This window comes from Zingiber officinale, chromosome 5B, assembly GCF_018446385.1.
Source record: "Zingiber officinale cultivar Zhangliang chromosome 5B, Zo_v1.1, whole genome shotgun sequence".
NCBI lineage: Eukaryota > Viridiplantae > Streptophyta > Magnoliopsida > Zingiberales > Zingiberaceae > Zingiber > Zingiber officinale.
Genome location: NC_055995.1, coordinates 44,979,563 through 45,006,985, shown reverse-complemented (window position 1 = coordinate 45,006,985; position 27,423 = coordinate 44,979,563). Strand labels below are relative to the sequence as shown.

At 40.0% G+C, this 27,423-nt stretch overlaps 1 pseudogene; it reads right to left on the bottom strand.

The window, feature by feature from the left end:
• Window positions 1-12,881: 12,881 nt before the first annotated feature.
• LOC121986622 overlaps window positions 12,882-27,423 on the bottom strand; it is a 106,278-nt pseudogene continuing 91,736 nt past the window's right edge.

Below are 27,423 nucleotides of genomic sequence, written 5' to 3'. Positions count from 1 at the left end.
AAGAATCAACAGAGTGTATTCTTGACACCATATACGACCGGCTTGAACAACTGGTCGAAGCAAATTCAGCAGAAAGTAATTTGAACAGTATATACGACCGGCTTGAACGACCGATCAAACCATATTCAACATAAAGTAATCTGAACAGTATATACAAACGGTTTGAACAATTGGTCGAAGCATATTCAGCAAGAGGTGATTTGAATAGTATATACGACCGGCTTGGATGACCGGTCGAAGCACATTCAGCAGGAGGTGATCTGGATAGTATATATAACCGACTTAAATGACCGACCGAAATATATTCAGCGAAAGACATTCCTAATAGTATATGCAACCGGCTTGAACGATTGGTCGAAACATGCTTAATAGAATATTTGGCGGGAAATATCTTCAAGAAGCTTCTTCAATTATGATGACGTATCTCCATTATTAATACGAATCATAAATGACAAAATAGGTACATCTAGGGTATAGAAAAAATTTCTTAAAGGATTATTGCATGAAGTATAGAAGATTACTTCATCTCCTAAACAAACTCTAACGAACTAGGGACCACCTCACGATTACGGAGGTCACGTGAGGTGATATAAAAAGGGGGGGGGGGGGTGTTCTCCATTAGCAAGGTACGCAAGTTCTAGCATTTGAACTCTGTTTTCACTTCAATTACTATTCTTCTTCTTCTTCTTCTTCTTCTTCTTCATCTATCTTTGAGATGAACTGACTTCAGCGTCGCTAATGTTTTATTGGCTCATCTCATTGTGCGTAGGAGCGTGGAGGAATTTCTTCAGATTGTCGAAGTTCGTCTTGATCAGAGGTCATCATCATTCATCGAAACCAGTGCTCATCCTTGCAGATCTCAGACAAGATCAATTATCTTGGAATTTATTTTGATTACATTTTCCATTAAGTTTTAAAGTTTAATTTTAGTTTAGTTTAAATTTTAATTTTATTTTTAAATTTTTAATTAAATTTATTTTAGATTTAAATTTTATATTTTATATTTAAATTTAATTAGGTTTTAGTTTAAAAAATTAAATTTAAATTAATTGACTTTAAGTTTTAATTAATTTATTTTGTTTAGAATTTTGATTTTAAGGTTATGTTTGAGTTGATTCATAAAGAGCCTATACAAAAAGGTTGTTTAACCCATATTAAATTCAAACTTAGCTTTGGGTTAATCAAGCGGGCTTCCTAAGGATAAATTTTCAGTTTAGTGGTGAGGCATATGACCTTATTGTGTATCAACAGTGGGACACTTGCTTAATACTTTCCATAATATTCCTATCCAAAAAACTTAAGACTAAGTTTTGGTTTAACTAGCTCATGTTTGTTTGGGGTAGCATCGGTTAGATCCACTAAGTCTAATGCACCAGGTAGAATACATAAGTTCATCCTAGACATGCCTTTGACAAAGCTTCCTCGACATACTATCATCCCAATTCATTCCGATGCTATGTTATTAGGGTTTGGTTAACCTATTTTAACTAACCGTTCTAAATTAAGGAAAAAGTAAACCTAATCCTAAGTATGCAAAGTAGGTTAATCGAGTTTTCTTTTCATTTTTGGATTTGTAACTTAGATCTAGATTTTGTGAGTTAATAAAATTATTAATAATATTTACTAGTTTATCAATTTTATTTTTTAAATAATTGTTTTGTTCTTCTAGTTTTCTAAAATTTAATTTTCTATTTAATTTTAAATTTTTACAGTTTAGTTTCTTATTTTTATTTTCTAAATTTTTCATTAAATTTTGTTTATTGTTAATTAACTTTAGATAATTATTTTGGTTTAAATTATCTTGAGGAAATAAATTTTGATTAACTAGATCTAGGTCTTGAGTAAGGTTTGGGTTGATTTAATCAATTTCAATAACATTTGAATTAGTTAAAATTTTATTAATTAAATTATTTTTGTTAAGTAATGTTAATGTAGGATTCTCACGCTTTTTCATAGTGTTGGTGCAGGAAGCATTTAACAGTCAAACCTGTATTTTGATTATGTCAAAGGGTTCAAAGTTAAGTTATTTTATTATCTAACAAATTTGAATGAGATTGCAGGAAAGTCCTAAGTGTACTTAGGCAAAAGTCCTAGCTGCGGTTTGGCAAAGGGAAAATCCTAGGGGGCGGTAACCCTAGGACGAAAGTCTTGGCGGATCGAGAGCTTCGGGCAAAAGTCCTAGAGTCGGGGAATTTAGGTGGAAAGTCCTAGTGTCGCGAACCAGGTGGAAGACTTGACGGGTCGTGGAGCGAACGTCCAGTAGAAAGTCCTGGAACCTCGGGCGTTGAGCAAAAGTTCAATCAGTCTGGAGGACCAGTCTAGCAACAGGTATATTCTCTTGAATGGATTAGTGAGGACGCGCTCCCCGATGAGGGAATAGTAGGTGTCGGTTCGACCTAGGGTTTCCGGGTGGAAATCAAAAGTCAGAATCGGACAGTCCAATGACTATTAAATATTTATCTTAATCTTATTTTATTATGTCTAACTCTTTTTTGCAAGATATATTTTGTATTTTGGACTAACACATCTTGCAGGGAGCAAAAAAATATGTAAAGCCTTGGATGAACAGTACCCGAGGCGCCCTCTATGGAGCTTTTAGGTGGCTCGGGTGCACTAGCTGAACACCTCCATACAGCAGGGAAAAGGGCGCCCTCCATGGAGTTGGAGGCGCCCTCAGGCGGATAAGCGGCGACCAGTTCAGAGCTCATCCACGCTGCAGTGTCAGCAGGATTGAGGGCACCCTCCATGGTGTTGGAGGAGCCCTGGATGCTGGTGGAGGACGCCCTCCATGGAGTTGGAGGCGCCCTCAGGCGGATAAGCGGTGACCAGTTCAGAGCTCATCCACGCTACAGTGTCAGCAGGATTGAGGGCGCCCTCCATGGTGTTGGAGGCGCCCTCCATAGGCTACTTAAACCTAGTTCGAGTAGGAGCAAGGATACAACACAAACTCACGATCTTTTCTCCGTGTGCTACTCAAAGGACGATTCGACAAAGCTGTAACAAGACTCTGACGACCAGAAGCATCAAGCTTACTGTTCTTAGTAGTCATTATATTTTTATTACTGCTTTAATATTGTACTTGAAATTTTAAAGAATTTTTGAGCTTATAGTGATTGCCCACCGAAAGCGATCAACGATCGCGGGCCTTGGAGAATGAGTCGTCACAGGCTCCGAACCAAGTAAAACCAACATGTCATTTCTTTTATTTCTTTTATTCCGTTGTGTATTATTCGATTGCTTTAAATGAAGAAAATAGCCATAAGCGCTATTCACCCCTCCTAGCACTTTGGTCCTACAATTGGTATTAGAGCGGGATCGCTTAGAATTGGTGAAACCATCATTCAAGCAATTTTTTTTGTGGTAATTTTCAATTTTTTCGGAGTCGATCAGAATCGATAAAATTGCACCTTCCGATCTATTTTTATTACAATCGACTTTTTTTCTCGAAGTTGGTGCAATACCACTAGAGTTCACATTTTAATTTCTTAAATCTCGCACTACTAAATCCAAGAGCAAATCTTGGAACAAAATTTCTTATCTTTTTGTGTGCGAGGTTTTCTCTAAAATGGCCAATCAAGAAGGCTATAGCACAGCCTGACCGTCGCTCTTCTCCGGCGAAGATTATGACTACTGGAAGGGCCGAATGGAGTCTTACCTTCAAAACCAGTTCGAGATGTGGATGATCATCAAAACCGGCATCACACTCCCACTCGACGGCACGGGGAAACCAGTTCCATGCGAGAACTGGGATGCAAATATAATAAAGAAGATCGAAGCCAACGCTAAAGCAACGTGCACTCTTCAATGTGGACTTACAAAGGAGGAGCTGAACCGAGTCAGCCAGTTCCATGTGCACTCTTCATTAGAGATTATCAATTGAATTAAACTAAACATAACTTTTCTTTTCTTTTCATTTGCATAGTTGAATCTGATTTTTAGAATTCTGTTCTCATAAGTTTTTCCTTTCTTGTATAACATTCTTGTTAGAATTCTGTTTTCATAACTTTTTCTTGTATTCTTTTCTACTTCTTGCTTGTTGCAATTCTAAACGGTGTATATCATCTACGCACATCACACCCCCAGACTTAAACCTTTGCTTGTCCTCAAGCAAAATGCTCCAATCTAAATTCATATGTTTTACAATGCTCTCATATCCCTAATGCATTTTCCTATCTCTATCAAAAAGTTTCGTTAACAAGCATGATCATGGAGACAAGTTAAGAATGGCTCAAGCATAAGTATCTTGTGCATAGTGCAATAAGTAACTCAAAACCCTTCAAGTTTCAATCTCCGTCCTAGTCAAGTCGTCATCAAATTTGAGTTCCTAATGTTTCCGGTGATAGGTACATAACCGGTGATAGGCACTTACATGCCACACACTTGGTTCATATTTCTCAATCAACCCAAGGTCTCAAAGGTGTGCTCAATCTCAAGAGAAGCTAAGCTGTCATTTCCCCAGTAACCTAACTCAGTCTCAAAGGGGTGACTTGCTAGATTCCACTCACGATAACTATTTTTTATATCCCTTATTCATTTTTTTCACATTTTTTTTCATAAGCATTTGCATTGTGCAAATCTTATTCACAAATGTACTTTTAGCACTTAGCACAATTGTTGGGATATTTTGATTTTTTTCCAAATGAGCTTACATGATTTGAGCCTCATCCAGTAACCAAAATGAAGTTTGAGAAATCACCATGGAAACTAAGTACTAAACAAAAAAGATGAATCATGACTATTTCATTGATGTCAGCCATTCAAGCTCAAGTATAGTGAAGTGAAGGTAAGATCCTTAAGGTCAAGCCAAAGCTAAAACCTATCTCCAAATGATACTTAGCTTATTTCATGCTACTCATGATAGAGAAAAGAGGTACACTAGGCATACTACTAGCATCATTTACAACATAATGAATCTAGATAATGAACGTGCTAACATTTTCACTTGAAGATAAGAAAGCATAAAAGTGAAGATTGATGTTCTCTAGATGTATGCCACAAGATTTTACAAAAGATAGTCAAGTGACTATCAAAAATCAAGCAATCAGAGCAGGACAATCAAAATAAAATGAAGAACAAAACTAAACATGCAGAACAAAATAGAAAATGCAAAAAGAAAAATCTCAGGTTTGACACCCCCTGACTTAAACTTTTCATCGTCCCGATGAAATCAATATGGTGGAGGAGGTGGAGGTGGACGAGGGAAAGGAGGCCTACGACGTGGTTGGCCAATGGGAAAACTAGGAAAACCTGGAGTTTCGCTCAGGATTATATGATACTCAAACAAAGCATCTACTTGTTGGCTAGTGACACTCATGCTCTGTATAAAATCTCTCATTCTAGCTTGATACGTATCATAATCCTGCACAGATTCGGCCACTTGACCTTGAAAGTTCCTTGTGAATTGAAAGTGCTCTTGTACTTCTCTAAACTGATTATCTGATAAAGAGAAGCGACATTCCAACATTTCTCGTTGGGCATTTTGCTTCTCATGAAGTGAGTCCAGAGATGCACGGAAATATGTGAAGTCAAATCTGGAGGGACCCGTACCATAGGCAAAAGAATGCCCAGCTGGATCCGGATGATTGGAAGGTTGCGGGTATCCAGATGTCGAGGGCTCAATGTGTGGCTCTTTATCTCCGGATATGGAAGGAACATTCTCGGGGTCTAAATCAGTGATTACCCGATTAGCTGAGTTGTGAATTGAAGTTCGATCAGGACAAGAAAGAGGTAAAGGAAAACCATTCGACCTTGGAAATGCAAAACCATTTTCATCCCGACAGATTATTTTCATAGCAAGACATGCATTCATGTCGATCATATCATTGTCATGAATAACTTCCAACACATCTAAATCAAGTTCCAAGTTAATGGCTATTTGAGTAATCAAACCACCAAGAACTATTGATCCCGAAGATGCCCTCGCAACTCTCACTAAGGTTTGCAAAAAAAGAAAACTAGAATCAAAATCAACCTTATGTAACATAGCCCATAGAGAATAAAGTTCTACTTTCTTGACGACTCCATCACTTTTCCCTCTATCAAAAAAGTTTGCTCGTGACTCGATGTAGGTATCTAAAAATAGGGTTTTTCATGTGAGAAGCCTTGGCTCTAGAAGGCTCATAGGGTTGATCTAATCCGATGATCGAACTCCAAAAATTGTTCCAATTAAACCTGGAGTCAAACCTCTGAGAGCTACCGAAAGACAATCCAAAGCAAGTGTTAAAGTCACTAAATGTCCAATGAAATTCTTGACTCATTAATCTAAAAGTTATCTTGCTAACATAATCATCCTCATTGGCAAAATGGACATCTAGTGAACTTAGAAACTCAAAAATAAGGCGAGGATAAGTAGGTAGATGTGTGTACAAAATCTCACTCCAATCTAAAAACCCAATCATCCAATCTATATAATCTCTAATTCCAAACATATCTAAAATGGTTGGGTCTATATACCTAGTACACACGATCTTTCTATTGACAAGAATTGCAAATCTAGTTATTTGATCATCATTTCTAAATATTATATTGAATTCGTTGTCATTACCTTCGTCGCGTGAGGTCCTCTTTCCTTTGCCCTTCACCGATTGTTTCCCTTTGTCTTTGGTTGGCTCCTTCCCTTTGTCTCCACTAGATCCACCACCCCCCTTGTGAAGTCTCTTCAAAAGATTGGACATATTGTCAAGATTGAGTGGGGAAGGGTACTGTTTATGGTTGGAGAAACTAGATCTTGAAGAAATATATCTCGAAGAACAAGATCTTTGGTTAAGGAAATGGAGATCTTGAGCCCAAGAGAAGAGAAAAATCTAGAACTAGATAAAGTTTGTGGAAAAGGAACGGTTTTAGATCTAGATCTGAAAAGATTTGGAAGAAAGGTTGAAGAAGAGAGGAATTTTGGAGAGAAGAGGGTGTGTGGGGGGACACGGCCTGGATCAGGCCATGTGTAGATCTACACGGCCTCTCCCTTCTCCTTCTCAGGTTGGCTCACACGGGCGTGCCAATTGGTACGGCTGCAATCTTCTTCTCCTCGGCTATCTTTGCACGGTCGTTCCTAGGACACGACCTCACCATTCTCCTTTACTGGAATCAGCACACGGTCGTGTCTGTGAGACGACCAGTGCATGCTTCTGTACTTGTTCCTTCACACGGTCGTGTGTGAGACACGGTCGAACACCTTTTCTTCTCTGGATTCTTCACACGGCCGTGTCATGTAGACATGCCCCAAGCATCTCCCTTTTATGCAGCATATGCATGGACGTGTACAGCACACGGTCGTGCTCTATTTTGCTCCAAAAGATGATTTTTTTTTTCTCCTTTCTTGCTTCTCCAATACTTCCATGCCCATGAAGCAATCATGGCCAGCTCATGGAAGTGAAATTTCAACCTGAAAACCAAAAGTAAAAACAAAGTAAAGATACTATAATGAAAAATAGAAGCATAAAATGCACTAACTAAAGGAACCCTTGGGTTGCCTCCCAAGAAGCGCTTGTTTAGGGTCTTTAGCTCGACCAATCTTAATCACTCTTCTCCTTTCCTTGCCCTCAAAGGGTAGACATATTTGTCATTTCTGTTGGGAGGTCTTCTCCCAACATCTTCCACCACAATATTTTCTTCATTTGGTGGCCTCCCATAACGATAGAAATTTCATTCCTCAAGTTTGTAAATGCTTGCCCTGCTACAAGAATTTAAAAAAAAAAAGAAACATGGTTAGATGCATTAGATAAATCATATTCCAACCATTCCTTACCAATTACCAAAGAAAGTTTATGATTTTTAACATCAATAATAGCTCCAGCTATAGCAAGGAATGGTCTTCCTAATATGATAGGAATTTTTGGGTCCTCCTCCATGTCTAACACAACAAAATCTGTGGGAATTATACTCCCACCTACCTCTACTGGCACATCTTCAACAATACCCATAGGGTACCAGTAGGAATGATCAACAAGTTGCAGTGCCATAGTAGTAAGTTTAAAGTTTTGAGACCTAATTTATTACAAATGGAATAAGGAATGAGGCTAACACTTGCCCCCAAATCACAAAAAGCTTTCTCAATGAATTTAGCTCCTTTGTTGCAAGGAATATAAAAGCTTCCTGGATCCTTCAATTTTGGGGAAATGATCTTCTCAAAAAGAGCACTACATTCCTCTATAAGCGCTATGGTCTCTATATCTCCTCTTCTTCTTTTGCCAGACATGATGTCCTTCAAGAATTTGGCAAACTTGGGCATTTGTAGAATTGCATCAATCAAAGGTACTTCAACACATATTTCTTTATCTTTCTCCAAGAACTTGCCAAACTCTTCATCCTTCTTTAGCATCACCAATCTCTGAGGAAAAGGGACTACTTGACTCTGTGAATTAAGTGGAAGAGTCTCTTCAACCTTAATGGTACTCTCCTCATTTTCTTGAATATGATTTGGTTCAAGTGCCGGAGGAGAGAGCTCTTCTTCCGCTTTCACCCCTTTTGGAGCAGTCACTTGAGGGTCTCCTAAGGTTCGTCCACTCCTAAGTTCGATACGATTGCAATGCTCTATTGGATTTACATCAGGTTTTCCAAGGAGTTGGCCTGGAGCTCTTGAAGATGATGAGGCTAACTGGGTAATTTGGCTATCTTGGATCTTTTGATGCTTTTCAGAATTATCCATTCTCTGAGTCAACCTCAAAAGGTCTTGCTTCATTTTGTTTTGATTAGAGATAATTTCCTCAAGCATCTTTTCAATTTTAGAAAACAGATAGCCTTGAGTAGATTGTTGTTGTTGCTAAAAATTTTGTTGCCCGGATTGGAAACTTTGTTTGCCTCCCATGGATGGTCCCTATTCTTGATTATTTCTGTAGGAAAAATTCGGATGATTCTTCCACCCAGGGTTGTATCTATATGAGTATGGGTTGTTCTGTCTCTGGTTGAAACCCATGATTGCATCACATTGCTCTAACTGATTGATTTGTGCAGAAATAGCTCCTAAAGGACATGAGTCACTAAAATGATCAGAACTTCCACATACTTCACAAGTTGTTACAATGGCATTAATTGTATTGGTGGTGATTTTGTGCTACACTTTCAATTATTTTTTTGACTTCATCTAGACTTTTTTTCATGAGTTCCCCTCCAGCAACTGAATCAAGGGACACTTGGGTATAATAGTTTATGCCATTATAAAAGGTGTGCAACACTAACTACCTTTCAAAACCATGGTATGGGCATTGTCTGATCATATTATTATATCTATCCCAAGCTTCAAATAAAGATTCTGAGTCCGCTTGTTTGAAGCTTGCAATAAGATTCCTCATATGAGCCATTTTACTTGGTGGATAAAATTTACCAAGAAATGGTTGCTCACATTGCTCCCAAGTGGTGATGCTATTTGGAGTTAAAGAATTCAACCACTGCTTAGCTCTATCTCTCAAAGAAAACCCAAACAATAATAGGCATACTGCTTAAGAAGGAATACCATTCATCTTCATTGTGTCGCATATCTCATAGAAGACCTCTAAGTGTTGATTCGGGTCTTCATGCGGTCCTCCACCAAACTGATTTTGCTGCACCATAGAAATAATTGCAGGTTTATCTCAAAATTGTTTGCTTCAACTGAAGGTCTTGAAATACTAGATCGAAAACCCCTAGCGTAAGGTGCTGCATAATCCTTTAGTAGTCTATTAGTCATGATAGAATGTTCTTGTTCTTTTAAATGTCTTTGCAAAATTTTTCTTCTTAGAAATATCCTATCTATCTCAGGGTCTAGAGGAAGAAGTTCTCCTGCAAAGTTAGATCTTCACATACACAAGAACAAGATTGCAAAATGATAGTTGTTCAAAACAAAAAGAAAGAAGAATGAAACTTAATCAAAGACAAGGAAAATAGAGAAAAATTAGATTAGAATGTCAGAAGATTAAAAGTGCGGAATTAGAATTGCAATAAGCAAGAAGTAGAAAAGAATAAAAAAAAAAAGTTATGAAAACAGAATTCTAACAATAATGTTATACAAGAAAGGAAAAACTTATGAAAACAGAATTCTAAAAATCAGATTCAACTATGCCAATGAAAAGAAAAGAAAAGTTATGTTTAGTCTAATTCAATTGATAATCTCTAATGTTATAGCGCAGTCCCCGACAACGACGCCAAAAGCTTGTTGACTCTCCGTAAGTGTATGGAAATGTAGTAAGTAATAATAAAAGATATCGTATCCACAGGGAATGAAATATGCATTAAAGATGTCTCAACACGAATTAGCTAAACAACTAATAAATTGGTTTTTAAAAGCTAAATGCAACTATGCAAAGTAAAACGTAGAAATGAAAGAATAAGAAATAAGAATAATGGCAATGGTAAAGGTATGTTCTAGGAGTTTTAGTTTCTTTGTAATGTTATTCAATGTAATGATCTGTTGGGTTTTTTGGGCCGCAAAAATCGCTTTTTGCATTGCAGAAACCCCGAAATTCCCATGCCACCGGATCCGTGCGAAGATTAAAATTTCGTAAAAACTTTCATGTACGAGTTTTCTAAGCCTAGATCTACTTTAGATCTATAAGATAAGAATTTTACCCTTGATGCGACGCCCTTCGCTTAATCCCGCTCGTCCAAGGTTCGCCGGATCTCGAGAGTATCAAAGCAGATACTCCTCTACGTGTATCCATACAAGCAAGAAATGGAGAAACCAAACAAAAGGTGTGCTAGCACCTTTGAATGGTTCGGCCAAGGTGGAGGAGAGGGAGAAAAGAGAGAGCTTGAGGAAGAAGATGAGAGTTACACTAAGCACACAAACACATTCAACACCCTTGAATGTCGCCGGCCACTAAAGGAGGAGTTTTATACTCCATGGGATATCAAGAGTCACAACTCTTGATCTCCCTCATGAGGTGGCACACACACATAAGCAACCATGATGATGTGGAGCATCATCATTGGACCACTCTTTGCCAACTCACCAATGAGGTGGCAAATGGTAAAGTCAAACTTGACTCTTCATCTTCCTCTCAAGTCAAGTCAAATTTGACCACTTCTATCCCTTGGTTGATCTAATCTAACCATTGGTTCAAGTCAATTTTAATTTAATGAATCTCTATTCATTGAATTAAATTAATTAAATGAGTCTAAGTCCAAATTAGACTCACTTAACACATGAACCAAATTGAGTCCAACTCAATTAGCTCAATTTGGATTACTCTTAATCCAATTTGGTTCATCACATGAACCTAATCCTTTAGGTTTATCAAATGAACCTAATCTCCATCTAATTTCCCTTTGTGTGTGACCCTGTAGGTTCTTGTGACGTTGGCAATGCTCCTAAACCCATTTAGAAGCATAAGTAATGAGCGGTATCTAGCAACACATCATTACTACCCAAGTTACAAGAATGTTGAGATCCAACATCAACTTGTGACTACTAATTGTGACTCCTCATAATATATGACATTGTCCTTCTATCCTTGACATCTAGATTGATCAATATGAGGCATAGACTGTGTCATCCTCTAATCAATCTAAATCTTGAACTCCAAGTAGACTCACTCAATCAAATGAGCTCAACATCTCATATTGACTCATTTGGGCATGGTCATGCACTTAGTGGTCTTACTCTATCAAGAATAATGATGTCACTCCAGTCATATAGGAGGGATAGATCCCATCTACATCACTCACATCCCTCCACATAATTTGTTACATACCCAGAATTCACCTTTAGAGTCCACCCAGTTACGGGTGACGTTTGACGAAGCCAAAGTATGTAACTCATTATGTAGGGAACCATGGTGACTTCAGGTCCAAGTACTAATAGTCATACTAATAGCCACATGAGAAAGTATATGACACTCATATAACGATCCATGAAACTTTCTCATGGCAGGTCATTCAGTATACATTCTCCAATGCATACCCATGTGTCAACTTGATATCACCATATCCATGACTTGTGAGATCAAGTCATCGAGTTAACCTACATGCTAGTCTCATCGCATTAACATTGCCCCTGAATGTTAATACTTGACTAGGAATGATTAAGAGTAGCGTTCCCTATATCATCTCACTATCGATTCAACCAATCGATTGATATAGGTAAGAACCTTCTACTCAAGGACGCTATTATACATAGTTATTTGGCACCAATACAAGTAAGTATAATAACCAAAAACAAATGCCTTTATTTATATACAAGAATATGATACAACGAGTCCATACAACAATCATCAAATGATTGTCTCTAGTGATCTAACAAACAATCTCCCACTAGCACTAGTACCAATCAGTGTAGGCTCTAAGGCCTAATGACCTAGTGTGCCCATCATGCTTTTCTGTACCAAAGCCTTGGTCAAGGGATCAGCGATGTTAGCCTCTGTGGGTACTTTGTAAATATTCACATCTCCTCTGTCGATAATCTCTCGAATGAGATGGAACCGTCGTAGTATGTGTTTGGTCTGCTGGTGTGAGTGAGGATCCTTATCTTGTGTTATTGCTCTATTGTTGTCACAATAGAGCTTTATCGGATCAGCTATGCTATGAACCACCCCAAGCTCAGTAATGAATTTATGGATCCAAACTGCCTCCTTTGTTGCTTCTGATGCAGCAATATACTCGGCCTTTGTTGTAGAATCAGCAACTGTGTCCTGCTTCGAACTCTTCCTGTAAAATACCAAAAATAGGCAAATATTGATAAGGAAATTTTCCAGATTTTTCGGGAATTTTTCGGAGCTCGTATGGACGAGTTAACGGGGATAAGATTTGGGTTCCGGGAAAGCCTGTTTAGGCTACCCATTTAAGTGAGGAAAAGTTGAATTTCTTAATTCCTTTTCTTTATTTATTTTTCTTCTTTTCTCGCCGTTTTCCTCTTTGCCGTGCCCGCGTGCCCGACTTCTCCCTCTCTGCGCGGCCGACGTGATTTCTTTGCCTTAACCGCCGGCTGCGGTGGTTTTCTCCTCTTCTTTCCTCTTCTCCGCCCGAAGCCAGGCCGCCGGCGACGAGAGCCACTCCTTTCCTTCGAGCACCGGCCACCAGATCCATCGAGTCATCGCCGGTGCCCTAGCCTTATGCCGCGACACCCATCTCTTCGGTGACATCCGAGCACAGCTGACTGCCCTCCCTCTCTTCCCTAACGCCGGAAGACGACCACCTCCCCTGCGCCGCTGCCGTCTCTTGACCCGAGCAAGGCTATCCTCCTTGTGCCCTAACACCGGTTCACTAGCGTCCAGTGGCGAGTCATTCTTCCATCTCGCTACTGCCTCCACATCTTCTCCCTCACTGTGGTCACGCCTCCTCTGCCCTAGTTCCTTATTTCTGAGCCAACAAGGTGAGTGGGTTGTAACACTTGGTTGCACTCTTGATTTCCCCTTCTGACCTAATCTGCAGGTGTAGTGTTTAGCGGATCACTGATTACGAGGGTAAACTTGTGCTGTTGATTGTTTTTGGGTCTGGCAGCCACTTTCCAGCAGCTATTTCTTTTGGCAACAACCATTTTTAGTTGTGAATTGAGGTAAGATGTAGAGAAAGTTATTTCTTTTGGTTACCGTGTACACTTGATTGGAGCTAGGAAAGGTTAAGCGTAGCATGCTGCTGCACACTTGAACTTATTTTGTTAGGTCGGATATACATATATGTATATATATGGATCTTGATAAATTTAATAAAGGAAGGGTTAAGGTTAACGAAATTAACCCTAATTGATTAGTTAAATTAGAATTTAGTTTGGCTAATTGTTATATTATAGAATTAGCTAAACTAGACCTTTTGTTTGATGCCACAGGACTTTGACGTGAGACGAGCATCTCAACGTCGTATTTGGACCAGATTGGACAATTCGATTGGAGGCGAGTACTTTTGACTTATGTCATTTGATATACATAGTAGTGAATTTAACAAGTTGCATTAATTATGTTCCTTATTTGTTTCGGTTAGTCACTACCCAATACCTGTTATATGATTGATTGATTTCTTGATTTGCATCTCATGTATACTTTACCTGCTTATACATGTTTATAGGGGTAGTGATATACCATGCTTCACCATGTTCAGGACCTAGGTTTTTATACCTTCTGTGTACCTTTGATTTGAGTTGATTCGTTGACCTATGATACACTTTTATATATATATGGATTAGGTCAGGATATTTTGTGGTTAGTGCCATGCACCATTTGCATGATTACATGTTGTGCGATAGTCCACTCCATTCTTGTAGAGCACATCGCTAGTTACATGGATCTGCACACACCACCACTCATGGGTTAGTGGTCGATTCAGGCAGAGTGTGTTGCAGCAGGGACTCTGTTAGGCACCGTTGGTCCGCTCATGGGTAGTGTGACACAACGTGTTATCCGGCAGGGATTCCTCCCCGTCATCGAGTACCGGGAGTTGAGAGCATTGCGCTCCCTCATTTATGATTTGGGGTAGGGGGATAGGTGTACTTCGACAGCATACCGTTCACTCGGTCACTCATCAGGAGTAGTGACGACAGAGTGCACGGTTGTCACAACCCTACCCACTCGGCCTCACTATTGTGTGAGATGATCGACTGGCGTCAGGGGTGACCAGGACGCATCATTAGCATCATTTGCATGATGCATTTATTGCTTGTGTTTGTGTTTGCTGCATTTATATGCTGTATATTGTTTGGATACCTATGTTTGACATTCATACAGGATTTCCATATCTCTCGGACTGCTTGTCTTTATACCCAGGTCCTGGTTAGTACAATATTCTCCTGTTTACTTCAGTATGCATTTACCTTTTTTACATCAGGAGACTGTACGCATGATTAATGCTAGGTGTTATTTTCTTACTTTGTATATCAGTTGTACCTGCTGAGTGTTGGACTCACCCCGCCTCCATTGTTATTATTTTTCAGGTTGATGTTGTCAGGAGAGAGTTCCAGTTACTAGTCCCCTGCAGACCACAAGCTATTTTTATCTTTTGGTTGATTGTTTAGACTGTGTTAGAATTATTCTGTTTGAGGATTTGCATATTGTATGGATTCTTATGATCGATGGATTTTTGTATGGTTTGGATTTATTCTACTACGTGCCTGCCTGGACGGCAGAAGAGGTGAGTTCATCGGATTTGAGCTTTACGAGTGTAGTTGAGTAGGGTTGATTTTGAGTCATGGTATTACTGCTTTGGTTTGCTTATATTTATATAAACTGCGTGGTGATGGTTTATTTACATGTTATTATTCCAGCCACATGTGGCTGAGGTATATGAGGATGTAGAAAAGTTTCAGATTGTCCGCCGTACAGGGGAGATGCTGTCAAAATTTTCTCGGACAGGGTCTCCTCCGGGGCGTGACAATTTAGTGGTATCAGAGTTTAGGTTTTACGATCATTGTTTACGTATTTTGGATATTTGTGATAACCTGATACCAATTTATTTAGTATCAGAGCGCCAAGTTTGGCGATATTTGTTGATTTTCGTGTTTCGAATTTTTGAGATTTAACTAATACCAATTTATTGGTATCAGAGCGGGTTATGTTACCTACTTTTGGGTGTTCTGGATATTTGGGTTGGCCCAAGTTTATGAGTCAAACTGGGTAGTTATTTTGGGTTGCACGAATTTTTCCATTATGGTTATATTCGGACTTCCATTTCATATTTTTACGGATTTTCGACGATTTTCTCGTTCGGAATTTTTAGGTCAAATTGGGGACTAGACAGCGACGGAACATCTCCAGACGGTATATAGGTATGATGTTTAATTTTATAGTTTATGACATGTATTAACATTCTTTGTTTAGTACCTGTCTGGTTGTTGTAACACATATTACATGTGATGGGTTAGCCATTGAGCATGGTTGACCTTAATAGAGATCAAGGATTATAGTCTCTGGTGATTTTTCATATCATACCATCAGTAGTTTTAGCTTCTGTTACTACTAGTAGGAGATGGAGGCACATACCAGCCTCTGCTATTGTTAGCTGGCTAATGGATGATACCTACATATTCCTGTTGACTTAGCCAGTAGAGTTTTTATACTCATATCTTTTGGATATTAGGGTGTCCGATACGATGAAAATTGGACATTTGAGGAGTTATCATGTTTGATCATTGTTGAGAATGATTTGAGGTTGAGGAATATTGTGGGATCAGATATTGTGATGTGTTGATTTCTAATGATTTATGAGAGTAAATGTTATGTGGTTGTCTGATGATCTATTACTAGATATTTGTTTTGATGATCTATTAGTGGATAACTATTTTGATGATCTATTATTTGGGTTGTCGTTGATGGTGACATAGTGAGTGTCATGTATGATATTCACAGGTTTGATGATTATAATTGGTGATCAGATTATAAATCGGGTGCTAGAGAGTTTACGGTTTAGTGTGCCTATGCAATTTTAATAAATCTGGTTAGTTAACAGGATGATAAAAATTGATATTTGCTTCCTCTGATATTGGACTATGTGGATAAAAAATGATTTGATGTTTTGGATGCTAACTTGCTCTCATGGAGAGTAGAGACTTATTCACCTGATATTATGTGGGCTAATATTTTTGAGGATAAAAATGAGAGTGTCTTGATGTTCTTGAATTCTGACTTTGTCTTTTGGGTCGTACACATTTATACATATGATTATTGTGGGTTTAGTAGATTATACCCGAGTGGTTAGGCATTCATGTCTGATTGTTTATTGGAGGTATTTGTCAATTAAAAAAAAAACTATGTTGTGGAATGTGCACATATGTTTGAGTGTTTTATTGGATGTATTTTGTCGATTTAATCTGAGTTGTGATATGTGCAGATGTGTTCGGTGTAATATTTGAGGTATCTTGTTTATTATATGATTGTTCTGAGAGTATACTCGTGTCGATTATGATTTGTTGGAAGTATTACGTTGAATATACTCTTGGCAAAGGTGTATATATGTCATGTGAGTGTTGTTGAGGTGTATTGTTGATTATACCTATGTTGATATATGCACACGGGTTCGGTATGCATTGTTGGAGGTATCACGATGAATCATACCTATGTTGTGAGTATGTGTGGTGTGCACAAATTGGAGGATTATGTCGATCATTACATATGTTGTGTGAGCAAGTGTGATAAGTGTATTGTTGGTAGCAGCATGATGATTCTACTTATGTTGAATGCAGGATGTGGAGTGTCTGCATTATGTCATTTGTTGGATTACCCTGTCAGCCCATATTCTTGTTAGTGGGTGACTCACTACGATGTTGATGGATTTGACGATGAGTTGATGTGATTGCTGGATTGTTATACCTTTGGCTGCCACAGTGATATGTGGTTGAGTGATCTCGTGCAGCCTCTAGTTGGATAGTTAGGTGCCATGGACACTTATGGATCGTTTGTGGTGGAGCGGAGCTCCCACATATACATATTTCGGATTGCTTGTAGCGGAGCATTGCTCCCATATCTATTGCAGATACATGTTATGGATTATTTGTAGTGGAGTGTTACTCCTACATGTTGAGGATTTCTTGTGGTAGAGCGTTGCTCCCACATATATGGTATTTTCTGTGATGGAGCATTGCTCTCACACTGGAGGATCTATTCTTTGGTGATTTATATCGTTGGTGATCAGATCTGTTTATTGTCGAGGATCTTATGGATTGAGAATGTCTGTGATACGGACATTATGTGTATTGGTTTTACCATTAGGGCTTACGGAGCCTTAGATGTTTTCATGGACTAGATGACTTGGGTATCCCTAGGATATTGGATCAGAATTCGTTATCGTTATTGACGACGTGGTGTTTTATTCCTGATCTGAGGTGTATCACGCACATCATCTTTGCATAGTTCTAGAGATGTTTCGATGGAAACGTCTAGATGTGAAAATCAGTAGTGTGTATTTTGATTGTCTTCTGTGAGACGTTTGAGACACACGATCACCAGTAGGAGTATACCGTGGTTCCACAGAAGATCGAGGTTGTTACCATTGGAAGTAGACGGAGTCTATAGAAGAGGCTCGCAACTTCCTTTGTTTGGCTCGATATTTTCGGAGATACGTTGAGGGTTTCTCTCGGATAGCTATGTCACTGACACGCCTGACCTAGAAAGGCGTGAAGTTCACTTGGACTGACGATGACAAGACCAGCTTCTAGGAGCTGAAGTGGAGACTAGTGTCGGCTCCGATTTTGAATTTTTACCTTTTGGAGAGGACGGATATGTCCTCTGCACCGATGCATCTATTCAGGGTTTGAGCGCTGTTCTGATGCAACACGATATGGTAGTCTCTTATGCTTCTCGTCGGTTGAAGGAGCATGAGAAGATCTACCTTGTACATGATCTGGGCAAGTCGCCATTATTTTTTCCATGAAGATTTGATGACATTATTTATATGGCGTTACATTTGAGATTCTCACTTACCATAAGAGTCTCAAAGATTTGTTTACTTAGAAGGAACTTAATCTCTGACAGAGGAGATGGATGGAGTTCCTGAAGGATTATGACTGTACGATTGACTATCACCCGGGGAAAACTAATATGGTTGCCGACGCACTTAGCAGGAAGTCCGGAGGGACTTTAGCTTGCCACCAAGTTTTATTTACAGACTTGGTTCAGAGTTTCTCCGAATTAGACCTTGAGGAGCAGGAACAGACAGAGCAAAGTATTTTTGGTTACCATGGTTGCTCAATCCTCGATCAGGATGAGGATTCAGGAGGCCAGGTTGGAGATCAGTATTTACGGTCCATTGACAGTCGGATAGCTTCCGGGCAGCAGACTGAGTTTCCCCGAGATGAAGCGGGTATTATATACTTCCGAAGCAGATTATGTGTATCTCAGTCTCATATGGTCTTATGGGAGTTACCATGGACCCGCATGTATCGAGATTTGAGACGTTCCTACTGGTGGAACGGTATGAAGAAAGACATCGCGGATTTCGTAGCTAGATGTCTTGTTTGTCTGCAGGTGAAGGCTGAGCACTAGAGACCTGCAGGATTACTTCAGCGGATTACTATTCCTGAGTGGAAGTGGGATCACATTACCATGGACTTTGTGGTAGGGTTGCCAAGGACACGACGAGGTCATGACGCGATTTGGGTTATCGTTGATCGATTAACCAAATCCGCGCACTTCTTAGCGATCCGGAGGACTGATTCCCTGGATCGATTGACAGATCTGTATTGCCGGGAGATTATTAGATTACATGGTGTCCCTTTGACTATTATTTCAGATAGAGACCTCCGGTTCACGTCTCGTTTCTGACGGAGTCTGAAGCAAACCTTGGGCACACAGCTCCGTTTCAGTACAACTTTCCATCCACAGACAGATCGACAGTAGAGTGGACCATTTCGACTCTAGAGGACTTGTTGAGGTCTTGTGTATTGGATTTTAGTGGTAGTTGGGGGAACCATTTGCCATTGGAGAGTTCGTCTACAGCAACGGTTTGCATTCGGCTATCCAAAGGCCACCGTTGAAGCATTGTATGGTAGGCCTTGTCGGACACCCACCTTCTGGGATGAGGTTGGAGAGACCCAGATGTTGGGACCTCATAGAGCTTAGCATGAGGCAGAGTTGGTCCGTACTATCAGACGGAGGATGTCAGAGGTACAGGATCGCCATAAGAGTTATGCTGATCGGAGACGTAGACCACTAGAGTTCTCTGTTAGCGACCATGTATTTCTGCGAGTTTCACCCACGAAAGGGGTGAAGAGATTTGGCCTCAGAGGAAAGCTAGCTCCACGGTACATTGGCCCTTTCGAGATCTTGGAGATGATCGGAGCGGTAGCATACCGACTGGCACTACCACCGTACCTGTCAGGCGTGTAAGACCGTTAGATTCGATAGAGGGGGGGGGGGTGAATATCGATTCGAAAATCTCGAGTTAAAACGCAGCGGAAAAGTAAGGAAGTAAAGAGATGAACACGGTTGATTTTTACTTCGTTCGGAGCCTGTGACGACTCCTACTCGAAGGCCTGTACTCCTTGAGTACTTTCGTTGGGCAATTCACTAGCAATTCGGATAATTACAATTTACGTACAAATATTGCTAATGAAAGAAAAACAAAGCTATACTGACAAATAATGAATTAAAAGAAAACCGGAGTGAGTCGTCGGAGCTTTGTGAACGTCGTTGGAGCGCAGAGTAGCAGAGTGATTGAACTCAGAGTTCTCAGAAAACAGATATGTTGAAGCTCCTGCCTGGGGCTTCTTTTATATGCAGCTCCGGGCGCCTGGATCCCTTCCGGGCGCCTGGAATGTGACGTAACACTCCCAACCAGCATGCTCCAAGTGTCAACGTCGCCCTGGGGATAAAACTTGTCTCCGGGCGCCTGGATACCTTCCAGGCGCCCGGACTTCCGGGCGCCCAGAACCATCCCGGGGGCCCGGACCCTCACTGTTTCCTACCTGCAAAACAGTGTTAATCCGAGGCAAATAAAAACCCTGCAGCACAGATTGTAAGCACATTTTTATAGATACGCTAAGTAATAAAAATTAACAACAAGAGTATGACTTAGATTCCGTCTTTCCGAGACCGGAATCTAGTCACGATCTCGACTTAGATATCCGAAATAGATCTAAGCCGGATCGACGCCTAATGTTCCCTTCCCGGGAACACGTCCTCGCAGTCACTCCCCTCCAGTGACTTACCTCACTTACCTGTCAGACGTCCGGCCAGCCCGTCGACCCGTCTGGACTTCTTGCCAAGCGTCCGGTCAGCCCGTCGACCCGCCTGGGCTTCTCGCCAGCTATCCGGTCAGCCCGTCGACCTAGCTGGACTTCTCGCCAAGCGTCCGGTCAGCCCGTTGACCCACTTGGACTTCTCGCCAGCTATCCGGTCAGCCCGTCGACCTAGCTGGACTTCGTGCCAGACATCTGGTCGGCCCGTCGACCTGTCTGGACTTCTCCTGCACACTTTATCAAAGTGTCAGACAACAACAGACTAACTTAACCTGATTTGTCATTCATCAAAACCTGGGTTAAATCGTTAGTGCTAACCGCACCAACAATCTCCCCCTTTTTGATGGAATGACAACCTGGTTAAGTTAGTGAAAACATATGCAAGAAAAAACAAGCATTTAAAGGGTTTTTAAGTTAGTTTGTATTTTCAATTCTGGTTTAGCTAACTTAACCACCTAACCCTCCCCCTTTGGCATACATCAAAAAGAAATAAGCAAGAGTAAACAAGCATAGTGTAGAGTTACTGTAGAAAGTTATTAATTTAGGAAACAGCTTATTTTGGAAAATATCTATGTTTGATTCAAAATTCAAAGATACTGATAAAAGTGTAATCTTTAAGCCCAAATTAAAAGATAGTCAAGTTGCCTTGGGGGAGTCAAGTTGAATTTTGAAAAGTATAAGTTTAAAGTTAATCAAGTTTAACTTTTCAAAAGTGTAAAATTTTTCAAATCAGGTTTTTCAAATTAGATTTTAAGTAACATTTACTTTTCAAAAGGTAAATTCTAATTTTCAAACACTAAGTTGAATTTAGTTTTCAATTTTGATATTTTCAAAACAAAGCAACATTTTTAATTTTTCAAAAGCAAGTAAAATTTTCGCCAAAATAAATTTGCTAAGTTTGGAAAGTTTAATTTTCAAGCATATGTTACAAAACTGACTAAATTTATATGTAATAATTTATAATTGAAAATCAATTTTTAAAAATTAGGTGGGATTTTTAAACTTCCAAACTTTTAATTAATTTCTCCCCCTGAACCTGATATCTAAAATAAAGCTTTTGAAAATATTTGCTAAGAATTTTTAATATAAGATTTTCAAAGTAATTGGAGTAGAATTTTCAAAAGAAATTAAAAAAAAAACGCTTTAGTTAATCCTCCTGAATTTGATACTTAAATTTACATAGCTGTCTAACCAATTAGTTACTAACTAACTATCAGAAAATAGCAGTTTTCACTTGGTTAGTCAGATTAAGTTGATTATAAGCAGTCAGTGTTTGACTTGACTGATGAGCTTAATCTGATTAATATCTGAGTTGTATTTAACGTCCAGACTTATGCCGATGCACTGATATAAGCATCTTAAGTCCAGACAGTTGACCTATGCATCTCACCCCTTTCTATGTTTTTCAAACACAAGCAAGGTAAACCTAAGGTGTTGGTGAGATGCTCAAAACTAATCCTATGGGTACATGCTTTCTAAGGATTCAAAAACTAATCTAAGGCCAAAACTATTTTTGAAAATCTAAAAATGGAAAGTTTTGAAAACAGACAAGTTTAACCTATAATTTGATAAAACCATTTTTGAGAGTATTTTGAATTATCCTAGTCTATGGAGCATATTATCAATGTAAGTCTAGCAGAAATATCACTAGATAAATTCAAAATAGTTTACAGGTGGTGTAGCTACAGAAGTGAGTCATAACTAGATCTACTGAGATGAAGAAGGGGGTGGTCCAGATCCCAAGGATCGGAGAAGTGCCATCAGCTCAGTGTGTCGGGTATCCCCGACAGCTCGTAGCTCGGCAATCTCTCGTCGTATGTCCCGATGAAAATCAGAGTTCTCCCGCTGGAGACTCGCCATAGCTCTCTCTAATCCGGTCATACGGTCGGACATAGTGCGGGAAGCGTGACCTCGTGCTCTAGCTGGTGGTGGTGGTGGAGCCGGTGCGGCTTCCTCTGGAAATAGTGCGAGCATGAACTCGTCCACCTGTGCGTCTGGATCGGGCTGGTGCTGTGCCCCCCTCCGCCAAGACATAGTCCCGTCATCTCTATCTATATGGACACCAGCTAAGGAGAAGTTTCGAGCTGTGATAACATCGAACTCGGTCATGTTGGCAATGGCTCCTCTAGTGACATCAATGTGCAATGAGGACATATAGGCTGTCAGAATGTGACCATATGGCATATGGACTCGTCTATCAGTCACGAATCCGGCCGAATAGATAATGGTGGAAAAAATGTGCAGGCTGATGTCAATTTCTAACCTATGGATCAGGGCATAAAGTAAGAACGAATGAAATGAGCGCATCACAGCGATGTCTCGAGTAGTCAGTGGTAAAATACAAAGGACTACAACCCTATAGAGAGCGTAATCCTGGACCCGTAGCTCTACTGACCTAAACTGTGTCACAGTGGGATCTCTCTCTCCTCCAAAGAAATACGAATAAATCGTATCGAGAGTAATATGTGCGTAGGGATCTCCGAACGGTAGATCCCTCGGAGGGTAGCACAAAAAGGGACAAGTAGACGGACGCAACTCTAAGAACTCTCGGATAGCGGTAGGGGAAAATGTGATATCAATGCCTGCCGCCCTAGTGGTATAAGTGAGATCGTCTACTTTTACTAGGTTATTGCAAAATTCGGCGCACAGACTTATGTTTATAGGACTAGTACATTCGACAAGGTTCCTTAAGTTATAGTGGCCTATAACCTCTAAAGCGGAGGGGCATGACCTTAGAAAAAATGATCTATCTATGCAGGTAGTTCTAATGGCCTTATAGACAGTTGACTCAAACTTAATCCTAAGTTCATCTGTGGGAAACCTAGGGTCTGTGCTAGCATTGGAGGGTCCAGCACCAGTGTTTGTTCGTTTCCTACTGTATATATAAGAAAATATTCTAAGAACAAAATAGGAGGACAAATTCTAATAACATTTTAGGAGGGAAAGAAATTTTACCGAGGAGCCATCGACAAATAAAGATATGATGACCTCGGTTGAATTGCAACAGCGTCTTCACCGCTAGAAAATTTTAGTTAAAATACTTTCGCGCTGAGGTTCGGAGTGAACCTTGGCAAGAGAGAAAAGTTGGTGGTGCAAAGGTTGGGGGCGCCTGCTGCCCCTTATTTATAGGGGATTCCGGGCGCCCGGGATTGCTAGGGCGGTGCGCCCGCCCCTGGTTTTTGAAATTTTTTTTTTTTTTTGAGTTAAAATTAAAATTTTGAAATTAATTTTTAAATTAAGATTAAAATTTTGAAATTATTTTTTAAGTTAAAATTTTGAAATTAATTTTTATGTTTAAAATTAAAATTTTTAACTTAATTTTTAAGTTTAAAATTAAAATTTTGAAATTAATTTTTAAGTTAAAATTTTGAAATTAATTTTTAAGTTTAAAATTAAAATTTTGAGATTAATTTTTAAGCCTTATTCATCTCACCCGAACTATATTATCAATCAGGGAAGCCTATGATTTTGTGAGTTGAAATTGGTTTGATTACAGACTCTTGGTTTAACTCGTGTTAGATTCAGACTTAGCTTTGGTTTCCGCAAATAGGCATTCTTCGGATAAACTTCTAAGCTTGGTGAGTCACAAGGACATCATTAGAAATAACCAACCTTTCGAGGTTTTCCGAATAGTCCTATCCACGGAACTTAGTACAAAATCTCAGTCTAACTGGTTAGGATTCGTTTAAGGGTAGCTTCGGTCAGTTCCACTTGGCCAAATGCACCAGATCGAAGCCATATCTTTCTAGACATGCGATGCCCAAGCTTCCCTAACGTACTATCATCCAAAAACTTCACCAGTACCATGATTCCAGTTAAACTTGGTCTCTCTTTAACTAATCCTAATTACCCTGCCGGGTTAGTTTGTTTTGGGTTACCCTGTCGGGTATGTTAGTTTTGGAGGTGCCAGCTATTCTGGAGCCTCCCCTTGAATTATTGGCCATTAGTTTAGATTTTGGTTTTAGGTTTGTATCGATTCTTTTTATAGTTATAATCAACTTGGTGATAATCTAAATTTTGTTGAGTTTTGAATTTTGATTTTAATTTAGATTTATATTTTAGTTTTTGATCTGATTTATTCAAGTTTATATAATGTATTTTATCTTTAGGTATATAGAATTGATTAAGTCCTACTTGCGTGGTTAAGCACGCTTTCGGGACCCAAGCTTGTTTAGTTGCTTTGTGTTGGGTTAATAATGATTTAAAGGTTTTGTTTGAGTTTGACTTATATCCAAGTCCGGTTTTATTATAGCATGCCTTTTGGTTATTTAGAATTAAATCTAAATTTTTAGATCTTGTTGTGAATTTTTCCAACATTTCCTTTAACTTATTAAGTTCATTTTTTAATGATAAATTCTCCTCCTCAAGTGTTCGATCTTGAGTTGGATTCAAATTTTTTAATTGTTCCTTGAGGTTTTGATTTTCCTCAAGAAGCGATTTATTTTTATTTTCCAATTTAACTAATTTTTTATTCAAACACGAGATAATTCTAAAGAATCTACGATTTAAGTTTAGGTATACCTCTTTGGAACCTTTGGAAATGAGTACGGACTCGTGGCTCGATTCGGGTTCGGACCCGTCTTCCGATTCCTCTGATTCGTCTTCCGTTTCAGCTTCGCGAGCCATCAGCGTGAGGTGACTTTGGTGCTTTTCTCCTTCCGATTCGTCTGAGGAGGAATCGTCCCATGTTGCTTTGAGGGCTTTCTTCTTTGTTGACTTTGGTTTGTCAAGTTTCAATCTTGGGCATTCGTTCTTGTAGTGCCCCTTTTTGTTACATCCGAAACATGTGACACTTCTTGAGTCGGCTGGCGAACTGATCTTCTGAAGCTTCTCTTTTTCCTGGTGAACATTTTCCTTACCAGGTTCACCAGGTGTTCTTCGTCTTCAGAGTCTTGATCGGAATCTTCTTCGGATTCGGGCTTGTTCTTCTTTTCTTTAGAGGAACCTGCAAATAAAGCTACACCTTTCTCGACCCCGGCGTTAGTTTGCTCATGAAGTTCTAATTCACAAAAGAGTTCGTCCAATTTTAATTTAGATAAATTTTTTAAAATTTTGTAGGCATCTACGATTGATGCCCACAAAATGTTTCGCGGAAAAGCATTTAACGCGTACCTGATTAAGTCTCGGTTCTCCATTTGGTGGCCTATCGCGTGGAGACCGTTGAGGATATCTTTGACCCTCGCGTGGAGCTGACTTGCCGTTTCTCCTTCCTGCATTTTTATATTAAAAATTCTATCTAACAGCAAATCTCTCTTTGTTACCTTCGCGTCGCTTGTTCCTTCGTGCAGCTCGATCAATTTATCCCAAAGCTCCTTAGCGTTTTGATGCGGTCCGACCCGGTTCAATTCTTCTCGTGTTAGTCCGCAGTGTAGAGTATTGATGGCTTTGTTTTCAATTGATGCCTTTTTCTTCACATCATTTGTCCAGTCTTCAGGGTCTAGTATGTTCCCGGAGTTGTCTACTGGAATTTTGTAAGCCCTTGTGACGCTCATCCATTGGTCGTAGTCTGTCTTCATGTAGACCTCCATTCTCCTCTTCCAGTACGAAAAGTCATCCTTGTTGAATAGAGGAGGACGTACTGTGCTGAAGCCTTCTTGTTGAGACATCATAACCTACACACACGAAATTAACTGGAAGAATATCCCAAGACTTCGTCTTGGATTAGCAGTGTGGGAGAAACAGAAACTCTAAGTTGGTGTTGCACCAATTTAGATTTTAAATGCAAAAAAAATCTTCCAAAAAGATAATAATAACAGTTTTTTAAAAAAATTTCACCCCCTATCTGTTTGGTGGTTGCACCAAATCAGAGCGGAACTTGGCTCTGATACCACTTGTAAGACCGTTAGATTCGATAGAGGGGGGAGGGTGAATATCGATTCGAAAATCTCGAGTTAAAACGCAGCGGAAAAGTAAGGAAGTAAAGAGATGAACACGGTTGATTTTTACTTCGTTCGGAGCCTGTGACGACTCCTACTCGAAGGCCCGTACTCCTTGAGTACTTTCGTTGGGCAATTCACTAGCAATTCGGATAATTACAATTTACGTACAAATATTGCTAATGAAAGAAAAACAAAGCTATACCGACAAATAATGAATTAAAAGAAAACCGGAGTGAGTCGTCGGAGCTTTGTGAACGTCGTTGGAGCGCAGAGTAGCAGAGTGATTGAACTCAGAGTTCTCAGAAAACAGATATGTTGAAGCTCCTGCCTGGGGCTTCTTTTATATGCTGCTCCGGGCGCCTAGATCCCTTTCGGGTGCCTGGAATGTGACGTAACACTCCCAACCAGCATGCTCCAAGTGTCAACGTCGCCCTGGGGATAAAACTTGCCTCCGGGCGCCCAGAACCATCCCGGGAGCCCGGACCCTCACTGTTTCCTACCTGCAAAACAGTGTTAGTCCGAGGCAAATAAAAACCCTGCAGCACAGATTGTAAGCACATTTTTATAGATAGGCTAAGTAATAAAAATTAACAACAAGAGTATGACTTAGATTCCGTCTTTCCGAGACCGGAATCTAGTCACGATCTCGACTTAGATATCCGAAATGGATCTAAGCCGGATCGACGCCTAATGTTCCCTTCCCGGGAACGCGTCCTCGCAGTCACTCCCCTCCTGTGACTTACCTCACTTACCTGCCTGACGTCCGGTCAGCCCGTCGACCCGTCTGGACTTCTTGCCAAGCGTCCGGTCAGCCCGTCGACCCGCCTGGGCTTCTCGCCAGCTATCCGGTCAGCCCGTCGACCTAGCTGGACTTCTCGCCAAGCGTCCGGTCAGCCCGTCGACCCGCTTGGACTTCTTGCCAGCTATCCGGTCAGCCCGTCGACCTAGCTGGACTTCGTGCCAGACATCTGGTCGCCC